This window comes from Olea europaea, chromosome 10 (genome assembly GCF_002742605.1).
Source record: "Olea europaea var. sylvestris chromosome 10, O_europaea_v1, whole genome shotgun sequence".
Lineage (NCBI taxonomy): Eukaryota > Viridiplantae > Streptophyta > Magnoliopsida > Lamiales > Oleaceae > Olea > Olea europaea.
The window spans coordinates 40,763,281-40,773,865 of NC_036246.1; the positions used below are offsets into that span (position 1 = coordinate 40,763,281).

The window sequence follows — 10,585 nt, forward strand, 5'->3', positions numbered from 1 at the left end:
TATTCTTCATTTGCCTTTTTCTTTCGGCTCTTGGCTCTCATATTAGCTATTCGTCACTGAAATCTTGATATACATCATTTTCAAATGTCTAATAACAAGACATCATTCCAAATATAATCTCATTTGTAGTATATTCCGTGTGTGACATCTTGTTGTTGACTATTCTAAGTTGATGTGATGAGCTATCAACATTTTGAATCGAAGAATACTGCATAAGGCAACAAATTAAAAATAAATAATGATATATAACGTTGTCAGTTTGACCCAGCTATCGAGAAAACTGGGAAGCCAAAGTCATATGCTCATCATTTCATATAATTTGAATCAATCCCATTCAATGAAACGTTTTTAAAAAAGATACAAATCTTAAGACGGCACGAATGCCGGATCTTGGCCCATAAATTTCACGATAAGTTGAATGAGTCAGACTTCATTTGCACTTTTACTCCTCTCTTTTTTTAACATTAATCTCCTCAACTATCTAAAATTGCAACACAGTTCCAATAGTATATTTCAAGGTGCCTATAATTCATGTTCCAAAATCATTTTCTCTCTCTTTGCTACCACTAAGGATGAATTTCATTAAAATAATAATAATAATAATTCATTCGATTATCATCCATCCTTATTCAACACCTACCACGATTTTACGTTTTAACTCGTGGATTTTTGGATCAAAAAGTAAACACTTCCTAAAGATATATCACGAAATGTTGAGGATCGTGATGTCATGAAAAAAGAAACAAAAAAGGTTGTAGATAAAAGTGCAACTATAGCACAGGTTTGAACTATGCGTGTAATTTATCAAATCAAGGGCGACGTGAGCGGGCAGAAAGTGCGAAAGGGCTCTCTCATCTCCTATATGCACCAGAAGATGAAAACAAGGAATCCTAAACTTCTGGGCTTCCTAAGCAGGAATTCCTTTTTCCATGTTTCACTTCCCTTTGTTGTCCTTTCCTGGCTACCAAGTTTAGCTTTCTTAGCTACCTTAGTTGGATCATCTGAACCAGCAATGGCCTGAAGCTTTCTCTTCTCTCCAGAACTCTCGGACTAGTGGCTTACAACCTTGACTTTGTTTGAGTAGAATTTTTCTAACCTGAATTCCCTTATAGCCACTAGGCTGGATTATTTTAGCTTTGCTTCCTGGTTTTTCCTATAGTTAACATATGTTAAAGATGTGCAAAAATAAGTTCTCTTCTCTCTTTTTTCAATTTTTCTACCAAAGAGGAAGCTCTATCAAGCCTCAATTTTGAGATGGTTAACCCATTCTAGATGAGTGATGCAAATTTTGATTGGCCTCTAGTGCCACCAATTTGTATTCATAGCATCCATAATTTTATATAACACGGTTCATTTCAAAATTAGCCACCAGATTCTATCAGGAAGGATTTGGAACCCGGTTGTGTGATCGAGAAAATTTACTGTTCAAACGACTATAATTCAAATGATGAATATTCTCAAGTTGGTGTCTGTCAAAATCTTTTAATTTAATTTGCTGCACCTGCTATGTTTGAATTATTGACACATATTATTAACACTTACAAGTATGTATTTGTAACGTGTTGTGTAGGCCATCTCGAGGGAGGCAAAAGAGTATGAACTTGGAGAAGGAAAATATTATTTGGTAGTGGTTTGGAGTGCAATTGTTTGGCAATGTTTCTTCTTGGGTGCAATTGGAGTCATTTTCTACTCTTCCTCTCTTCTATCAGCCATCATCATAACAGTTCTACTTCCCGTCACAGAAGTATTAGCGGTTATTTTCTACCATGAAAAGTTTCAAGCAGAAAAGGGCGTCTCTCTTTTCCTATCGCTTTGGGGTTTTATTTCCTACTTCTATGGCGAGATGAAACACAACACGAACAACAAGAATGTTCAGAATGATTCACTTCAAACTGAGTTAACTCAATCTCATGAAGGTAGCCAAATGGAGTTGACCCAAACTGCTGCTCCTTGATCTCTTCTATTTTATATATACAGTAGTACCAATACCTATATATTTCTCTATTTTTGTGTGTTTTTATTCTCTAATGACAAAGAAGTTCGACCCAAAAAATCATTTAGTTGAATTACCTCATCGTAATTCTTAAGCTATTAGAGAATATGCATTTAATAATCATATTTTGTCTCCGTTAAGGATGTGTCATTATCCTTTGATGAAGATTCTGGCTCGACGACATTACAAGGGTTACAATCACAGTTGAAAGATAAAATGAATCCACAGAAAGGCTTGAGTTGTTGTAATTTAAAGTTTATTGTAATCTTACTTTGCATTTGTATCAACTACAAATACATATAATCAGATTGAATGGAATACAACAGCAAAAAAAAAATATCTTTCGTCAATATGGTTTGATCTCTCGATTATCGATCATATCTTTCATTCCAATTTTAAATAAATGTATGTCGAAATCTCTTTATGACTTATAAGTATACTTTGGTCAAAGATTTCGTTATCAACTTAACTAAATGAAAAGTATGTCATAATCTCTTACTATCTGAAAGTGTCATCTATTGACCATTCATAACCTTCATATCATTCTAAACATATCCAAATGATATCGTATTAGCGCCTCTTAACAGAGCAACATCTAATATCACCTAAAGCAAGATTGTCCCCATATAGTGCACTATGATGACCTCAAGTCGAAAGACCAATTTTGTAATGCTGTGAGTTTTAGGGACTTGTGAATTTACTAAGATCTAAAATTTGCAAAATTATATCAAGATTTTTCATAAAAATGCAAAAATTAACTTAGACTACAAGCATTAAGGTTTCAGAGAATCCATTGCAAAACCGAAGAAATTTTCTTTCGGAAACTTTGAATTTTTAGCTTGTACATTCTTATGAAAGAAAAATCCGTTAGGCCACTAAATGAAATCCAAAATTTACAACAATTAAACTGTAGGCAACTTACACATGGGGAAATTAAAGTTGAAATTTTGAATGCAAATTCAATCAATAGAGTGTCAAAATTGTTTTCAAAACTGAATCTATTTGTTCTCGGGTACATTCTGACAACCCTAGGGAAAACGTTCATTACTTGAGTTTTACACAATCAAAATTCACGATTCTAAATCCGAGAGATAGATAACTCATATGGATACTTTCTCCAACTAGAATCACCTCAAAATTCCAAATATTTTAGTCGACGTGAATTTTTGAGCTTAGGGACAGAAACTGAAAATATTTAAACACTGGTGTTACAACTCAAATAAACTAAATAAACCACAATATTCTATCCATCATGAAACAATTTTCGTCAACCAATTCAGTCTTCAAACTTTCAAGAAATACTAACTTAAAATATTCCAAAATTTAAAAAATTATTCGAGTTCACATCAAAGCACCACTGTTCTCATCCACACGGCCATTGATTTCCTTAATCTGAAATTGTTAAGGGTTGAGTGTTTCATAAAAATACTCAATAAACTCATATATGCATTAAATCCAAACATATCATACTTTAAGCATATATTCATGTCATTCAAACTTTTAATAAGCAAGCATAACAATGATCAGGCAACATACTAATATTTGGTGTACTACTATGCCACCAACTTTACATTTCTGGTGCACTACTACACCACCAACTCATATTTAAATCCCCATAAGGAGCCATATATAATATATAATCACATTTAGACAGGCTAAAATATAACATGAAGTGAAATAAAATGGGGTTTAAGTCTATTTCCTTTGAAATATGTCTTAGGGTTTGAGCACCCTGCATGTGTACTTCAAAGCACCAACTTTAGAAATTTCATGCAATACCTTTCCTCCCTATTCTCAAATATATTTCTTCCCATTTCTTTCATTTATAGTCGAGCATGTGCTTGTGTTTGGTTATGATGGAGTATTAAATGACTGAAATTCCTTCTTGATTTAGATGAACTTGATTTAGATGAATTTCAATTCAATTAGAAGTCATAGAATTTGGAATTAAATCAATCACTAACCTCTCTAAATTTCTAATAATTAGGACTCTATCATTGTTTGAGGTCTCTTGAGAAAGTGATTAAGGCTTATCAAAAAAAAAAAAAAAAAAAAAAAAAAAAAAAAAAAAAAAAAAAAAAAAAAAAAAAAAAAAAAAAAAAAAAGAAAGAAAAAGAAAAAGAAAGAAAGAAAAAAAAAAAGAGATAAGCTAAAACGTTCTAACTGCTTCATCTTGATCCCTATATATCCAATTGGATTTTTTTTTCTTGAGGCCTTTATCCACAAAATAATTTGAATTTTGATCAGAGCCTAATATTGGAAAACTAATGCTCACAATTACAATAGTTGAATATTTAATCTATTGATATTGAATAATCAATAAAAACTAGAAGTTTGAACTAAATAACAACTTATGTAACTACTAACTCTAATACAATTGGGCAATAAAACAAAGCTTAAACATTTAGTATAATTTGTCGCAAAATGAAGTAAAACATAATTAACATAGTCTAGACTAAGTGAACATACTTAATTACGTGACCAACTTAAAGCACATAAATTGGAGAAATTTGAACCAATACAAATTTCTTCCTTTCAAGAATTTGTGAAAAACTTTTTCTTTTAAAATATAAAACTTTTTCGATTGCTAAAAATTTCATTATCGAACATTAAAAATTAACTATTAACACTTAGATATTTATCCATGTGGAATCTTTTCGATGGATCTCCAATGGTTTATTCTATAACAAAAAATTCACATGTTTATTTAAGTGTCACCACACTTTAACTTGTAAGATCAACTCCTTACCTCACAAGTAAGATATGCAAAATGTGATGACCTACCCGCAATAACGATATCCGTATATCGTTATTACGTACGATCGTGGATAATTTAAGATTCAACCACATGTAATTTGTATCTCATAATCACAACACAATGACTTAATTGTTATCGCAATACAGTATATGTGATCCATAAGGTTAGAAACTACTCCAAGCTCATTAAAGAACTTGATCCAGACAACAACTCATTGCTGTTTTTGAACCAATAGTGTACTAGGCTTCTACTATTGAATCAACGATTGTTCATGTTTGGAAATTTTCCAATCAATTGCTGAATTATTACGAGTAAAGTGTATCTTGATAGAGATTTGCTATCATCTTAGTTCAACTGGACATTAGCATCAGTATCAATGAACTTTCAGTTCATTTTCTTTATATAAAATCTTCTTCAGATTTTATCTATATAGATTGGGATAGGTTAATAATTCTTTTAGATCTATCTCTATAGATCAAGTTACTTTTTCCGTATCTTTCATGGAGTAAATTTTTGACAACCATAATTTCAACAATTAAAACATTGGGATCTCATTTCCTATAATATGTTATTTACATATAATATTAAAAATACGACAGTGCTCCTACTACCTTCTTGTAAACACACAGTTTGTCTCCATTTTTGATAAAATCAACCTTTGACTGTCCCATCAAATCAAAGATTTTAGCTCTTAAAAACTTGCTTCAATCCATATAGTGATGATTAAGCTTGCATATCGTGTTAGCATCTTTGAATTCAAAACCTTTGGGTTGGGTTATGTACACTTCTTCTTACAAGTTCCCATTAAAGAATGTAGTTTGGACATCCATTTGCCACATTTTATAGTCATGATATGCAGCTATTACAAGTAAAATTCGAATGAGCTTTAGCATGGCTCCTAGTTAAAAATTTCATCAAAGTCAATTCCTTGTCTTTGTTTATAAACTTTTGCTACTAACCTTGGTATTAATTTATGGATGTTTCCATCCTTGTCAACCTTTTCTTTGTAACTCATTTATAATCAGTGAGTGTTATCCCATTAGCTGGTCAACCAAGATCCAAACATTGAATACTACATTGAGTTCATTTTAGATATCGTGGTCTCTTCCTCTCTCTTTTAGCTAACACTTGACTTTACATCTGCATAAGTAGTAGGTTAATCATCATCGATTAATAATACGTTATCAGTATTCGTGAATTTTTACCTTCTAAGAGGTCGAATGATCCTACTAAATTTACATGGAGCTAATATATCTTCAGTAGTCTCTACTTCTTGACCAAAAGTACGTTTATAAAGTCCCAAATTTTATATTTTTAAGTTATTTGATTTAGCTCATTTAAGAAACGAGCTATATAGGCTCGACCCATTTAAAGTAATAAAAGCCCAAGGCCACAAGTTATCTAAAAGCTCAAATATTTAAGACATTAAGTTTAAGTAAATTTAATTACAATAATTTAATGAATAACTGTGTTGCCACAATTATCAACGACGTGGTATTCTACAGAGGCAACCCAGGTTCGAATAACCATGTTGATGTTTTTATAAAATATTTTTATAAAATTATTTTTGAGTTAAAAACTCCATATTTTGCACATTAAGAACAATTAATTAAGTTAATTGGATGAAATAATTGTTTTATTAGTTGACATTTGTAGAGATATGTTACAAATCCTATGAATAATTCACTTTCCTTTATTTTTCATGATATAAATATTTTATAAAAAATTTAATAAGAATTATTTTTGTGGGCTTAAAACTCTTTAAATTTGTAGCTAAAGACTCAGTTTAACAAGGTTAATGATAATATAGCTCTTTCATTTTGTTTTTCACTAAAAATGAAGGTTACAAGAAACTGAAAGTCACTTTTTTACTATACCTCTCCTCAAATCTGAATTTGCTTTTATTTTCTCTCAAAAATATCTTTTATATTAAGTTAAGTTTAAAAAATAGCAAGGGTGTGAAGGAGAAATGTTTTTTCACATTTTGCTCCTTTATATTTTAGGAAAATCAAGGTAGGTGGTGCTAAGTATTGACCTTTTGTTCATTATGTATGTATATCTATGCTTGTGATGTGTATTAGAATTTTTGAAGATATGAACAAATAAAGAGTTTTTGAAGCTATGAACAAGAAGTTTATATATGGCCATAACTGGTTTTTACGATCCCAATGGATTCTTTGAAATCGTGAATTTGTCAGTATTTATCTACCTGAAATCTTAAATTATTTCCTGTCACTATGTATAAATGTATATATGTTTATAACCAAAAGGGTGCAACATGTGATATTAGTCCTACTGAGTTTGAAGCTCACACCGTCTATGTTGACAAATTTTTTAGATTAAAGGATGGTTGAGTAAGTGGGATTTACATGGATTGCAGATGATCCGAAGGGTGAAAGGTTCTTCATTTGTGTAACAAGTCACAATTAGAGAGTTTCTAGTTCTTACTAGTTATGGAACTTATGTTTAATTTTTAATGATGTTAGTTTATCTTTTTTTAAGATTTCCTAGTTCTTTTTCTTGATGTGAGCATTTAAATTGTTATTTGATTAAATTATGCATATAATTAAGGTTGGTAAAGAAGTTAAGATTAAATGTTAGACTTGCAAACAAAACTTTTTAGGTTACTGCTTGAATTTTGTCCCGATATCCTGAACAATTTTTTTTTTTTTGAATTTTTGGACAGATTGAGGTTCGACAGCTCTACAAGTCCTCTATCCGTCGGCTTTGGAATCAAGTCAATTGAAGGTTGGTAAGATAAGATATGCCATTTTTCTGTGTTGTTTTTAGAGTACCCAAGAACAGTCTTTTTCACATGTTTGACTGCCTAAACGATGTTAAAATATTCTAAAAGTTTACTGTGTTGTACTTGAATAAGTTCAGAAAATACTATAAAAATTTTATAAAATTATGAATTCGATAAATGGTCCAACTAAGTTTGATAGTTGGATAGCGCTTTGCTGAGTTTAACTTCGTAATGCACGCTAACATTCATTTTAACCCTCCATTTTACTTTCATTATTTAACAAATCAAAGTTATATATCTTAAATCATTTACTTTCAATAAATTTTAGGATTTGTAATAGAACTCTAGGGTAACTACAAAGTAAAAATGAAATTAAGAAAATTTTTAATATAGCTCGAACTGTTGAAAGAAAAAAAAAAAGAACATTATTGTTTTTGTACTAATTTCATATTCCAAGATTGTTTTCACGAATTTTATTGTTAGTTGTGAAAAAAATATATGTATTAGGCTATGATAACAATAGGTGACAGATGGCTAGAAGAAGCAATCTAGTCAGTGCCTTAGAAATGACGATTAGGACATATTTGGATTTTGAAATTGATGATTCCCTAGATTTAGAGGATTTATGTGCAAAGAGTTCATAAGCGTTGGGTGGCAACTAAGAATGCAGGCTATCAAATTAGTGATTGACAAGCCATTTGACATCTCTTAGATACCTTAGCACCTTGTGAAGAGTGTATTAGCAAGCTTTTATTAAAAGAAATGAGATTAGTAATTCTATCAGGGAATCCTCGTGACATAGACTATGTAGATTTTTGCAATGCTCTTGTAGAGTATTGGGAAACCTACCTTGAGGAAGTAATCTCACATTCTATTTCAGATTCAAGAGTGATGATAGATGATAAAGTAACTCAGCCATTGGGGATTGATGAGGTAAATGAACTGGTAGGAATCATCGAGGAGGAGAGTCCAGATGAAGATTGAGAGGGGATGTAGAAGGCCTATAGATAGGCAAATAAAATAAATAAATCAGTATAATATCAATTTTTTTCTTTGCAATTTCAATTAAGTTCAAGTCATGTAAATTTTCTTAGGTTAAGTTTGGGGCTTTAAGTTGTAAGTAAAGTTATGCACTTTTCTTTTAAAATTTTGTTCTTGAATTGGTGGCATGCATGTCTAATGGATGAATACTTATTCTCTTATCTAAAAGAAATGGCACAACCAAACCAAAATGATTTGAGAAGAGATATGTAGCGAGTGGTATTACAAGCTTGGAAGGTAAGCCCTACAAGCAAACCATATAGCTACCCCGACTCAAGCTTCGATTGTGGAAACTTTCAGAAGGTATAAACTATCCTTTTTTAATGGTGAAGATGATACGTTAACTGTCGAGGAATAGTTGTAAAAATTGGGACGAGTTTTTCGATTTATAGATGCCAATGATGCACAAAAGGTACAATGCATCACAGGAGTTGCAAATTATTGGTGGGAGTCAATATCCGAACTAGGACCGAGGCCAAGCAAGAGGCTTTGACTTGGAATCAATTCAAAGAAGAAGTTATTGAGAAGTTTTTTCCCCAAGCGTTAAAGGACTTCAAAAACAGAATGTTTATAGCCAAAGAAATGAAGCATGACTATGATTAATTAGGAAAGAAAGTTCGACCTGCTAACTAAGTATGCTTCACATTTGGTGGATACTAAAGCTAGGAACATAAAGAGATTTCGGCAAGGGCTTCATCAAGATATTAGCTTGATCCTTATGTTTCACCGTTTTACTACCTATAGCAAAATGTTGGAACAAGCTCATGCTATCTAGTATCAAAGGGCTAGTAGTGAAAAGTATGGAATAAATACAATTGCAGACCATTATGGTTAAGGCAGCCAACAAAATAAGTTTGTAGCTAGTAAGAGGAAGTGAAACAACCAAGAAAGAAGAAATCAAAAATGATAGAATAAGAAAGTAAATAGTGGAGTTGATGCCAGCAAGGATGGGAACAATCCCATTCCATCTCGTCCTAAGTGTGGCAAAATACACAAAGAAAAGTCTCTGATGGGAAAAAATGTATATTTTTTATGTGGTAAGTCAGGCCATATAGCTCGAAATTGTACAGAGTTTGTTCATAAGAAGAATGAAGATCATGATAAGAATAATAAAGGGAAACTCGAGTCTTTGCTATGATGGAGCAAGAGGCAAAGAAGAATTACATTATTTGACTCCGGGACAACGTATTCTTTCGTTTCACTGTCTTCATAGCTAAATCTATATTGCATGTGATAAGTCTCATAACATACTAGAAGTTAGCATTCTTTTCGAGTGGGGTGCTAAACATTGATAAGATAGCTAAGTCAGTTTAAATGGAACTCGAAGGATGAGCATTTGAGATAAATCTATTCATAATAGACATGAAAGACTTTTAACATAATTTTAGGCATAGATTGGCTAGGTAGTAAATATGTCACCATCCGATGTCGAGAGAATGAAGTGTCTTTTCCCTAGAAAAGAAGAATTCTTCTTCTTTAACGGGAAAAATACAACCTGTAAATCCGACATGGGACGTGGAAGGTTTTGTTCCCTTTGTTCCCGGAGGAATAGCTTCTCATCATATTGCAGCAGGGACATTAGGCATATTAGCGGGTTTATTCCATCTTAGCGTTTGCCCGCCACAACTCTATACAAAAGATTACGTATGGAGTGCGTCTATGCTTTTGCTTTTCGAATATGATATATTTTTTGGATTAAAGACCAAACCTAAAATACAAGTAATCTCAACATTAAAGGCTAAAAAAAAATCGAAGAAAGAAACATATCAAGCATTTCTAGTAAATATTTTAGGAATGCAGCATCAAGAATATAAGATGAATGAAGTATCGATAGTATAAGAATTTGAAGATATATTTCCAGAAAATCTTTACGGTATACTACCAAATAGGTAAATCGAGTTTGCGATAGACTTGGTTCATGGTGCGGCACCAATATCTATAGCGCCATATTGAATGGCATCAAAAGAGTTAGAAGAATTAAAGTCCAGTTTCAAGAATTGTTAGATAATGGGTTTATTCCGCCCAATGTTTCTCTATAAGGAGCACC

General features: G+C 31.9%; 1 long non-coding RNA gene across 1 annotated transcript in view; it reads left to right on the forward strand.

Moving 5' to 3' along the window:
* The window catches only part of LOC111402271, a 16,197-nt gene extending 13,886 nt beyond the window's left edge, over positions 1 to 2,311 (forward strand). The window contains exon 3 of the long non-coding RNA XR_002704206.1: positions 1,571 to 2,311. This is a non-coding gene — a long non-coding RNA (uncharacterized LOC111402271). The remainder of the gene's footprint in view (positions 1 to 1,570) is intronic.
* Positions 2,312 to 10,585: the final 8,274 nt, after the last annotated feature.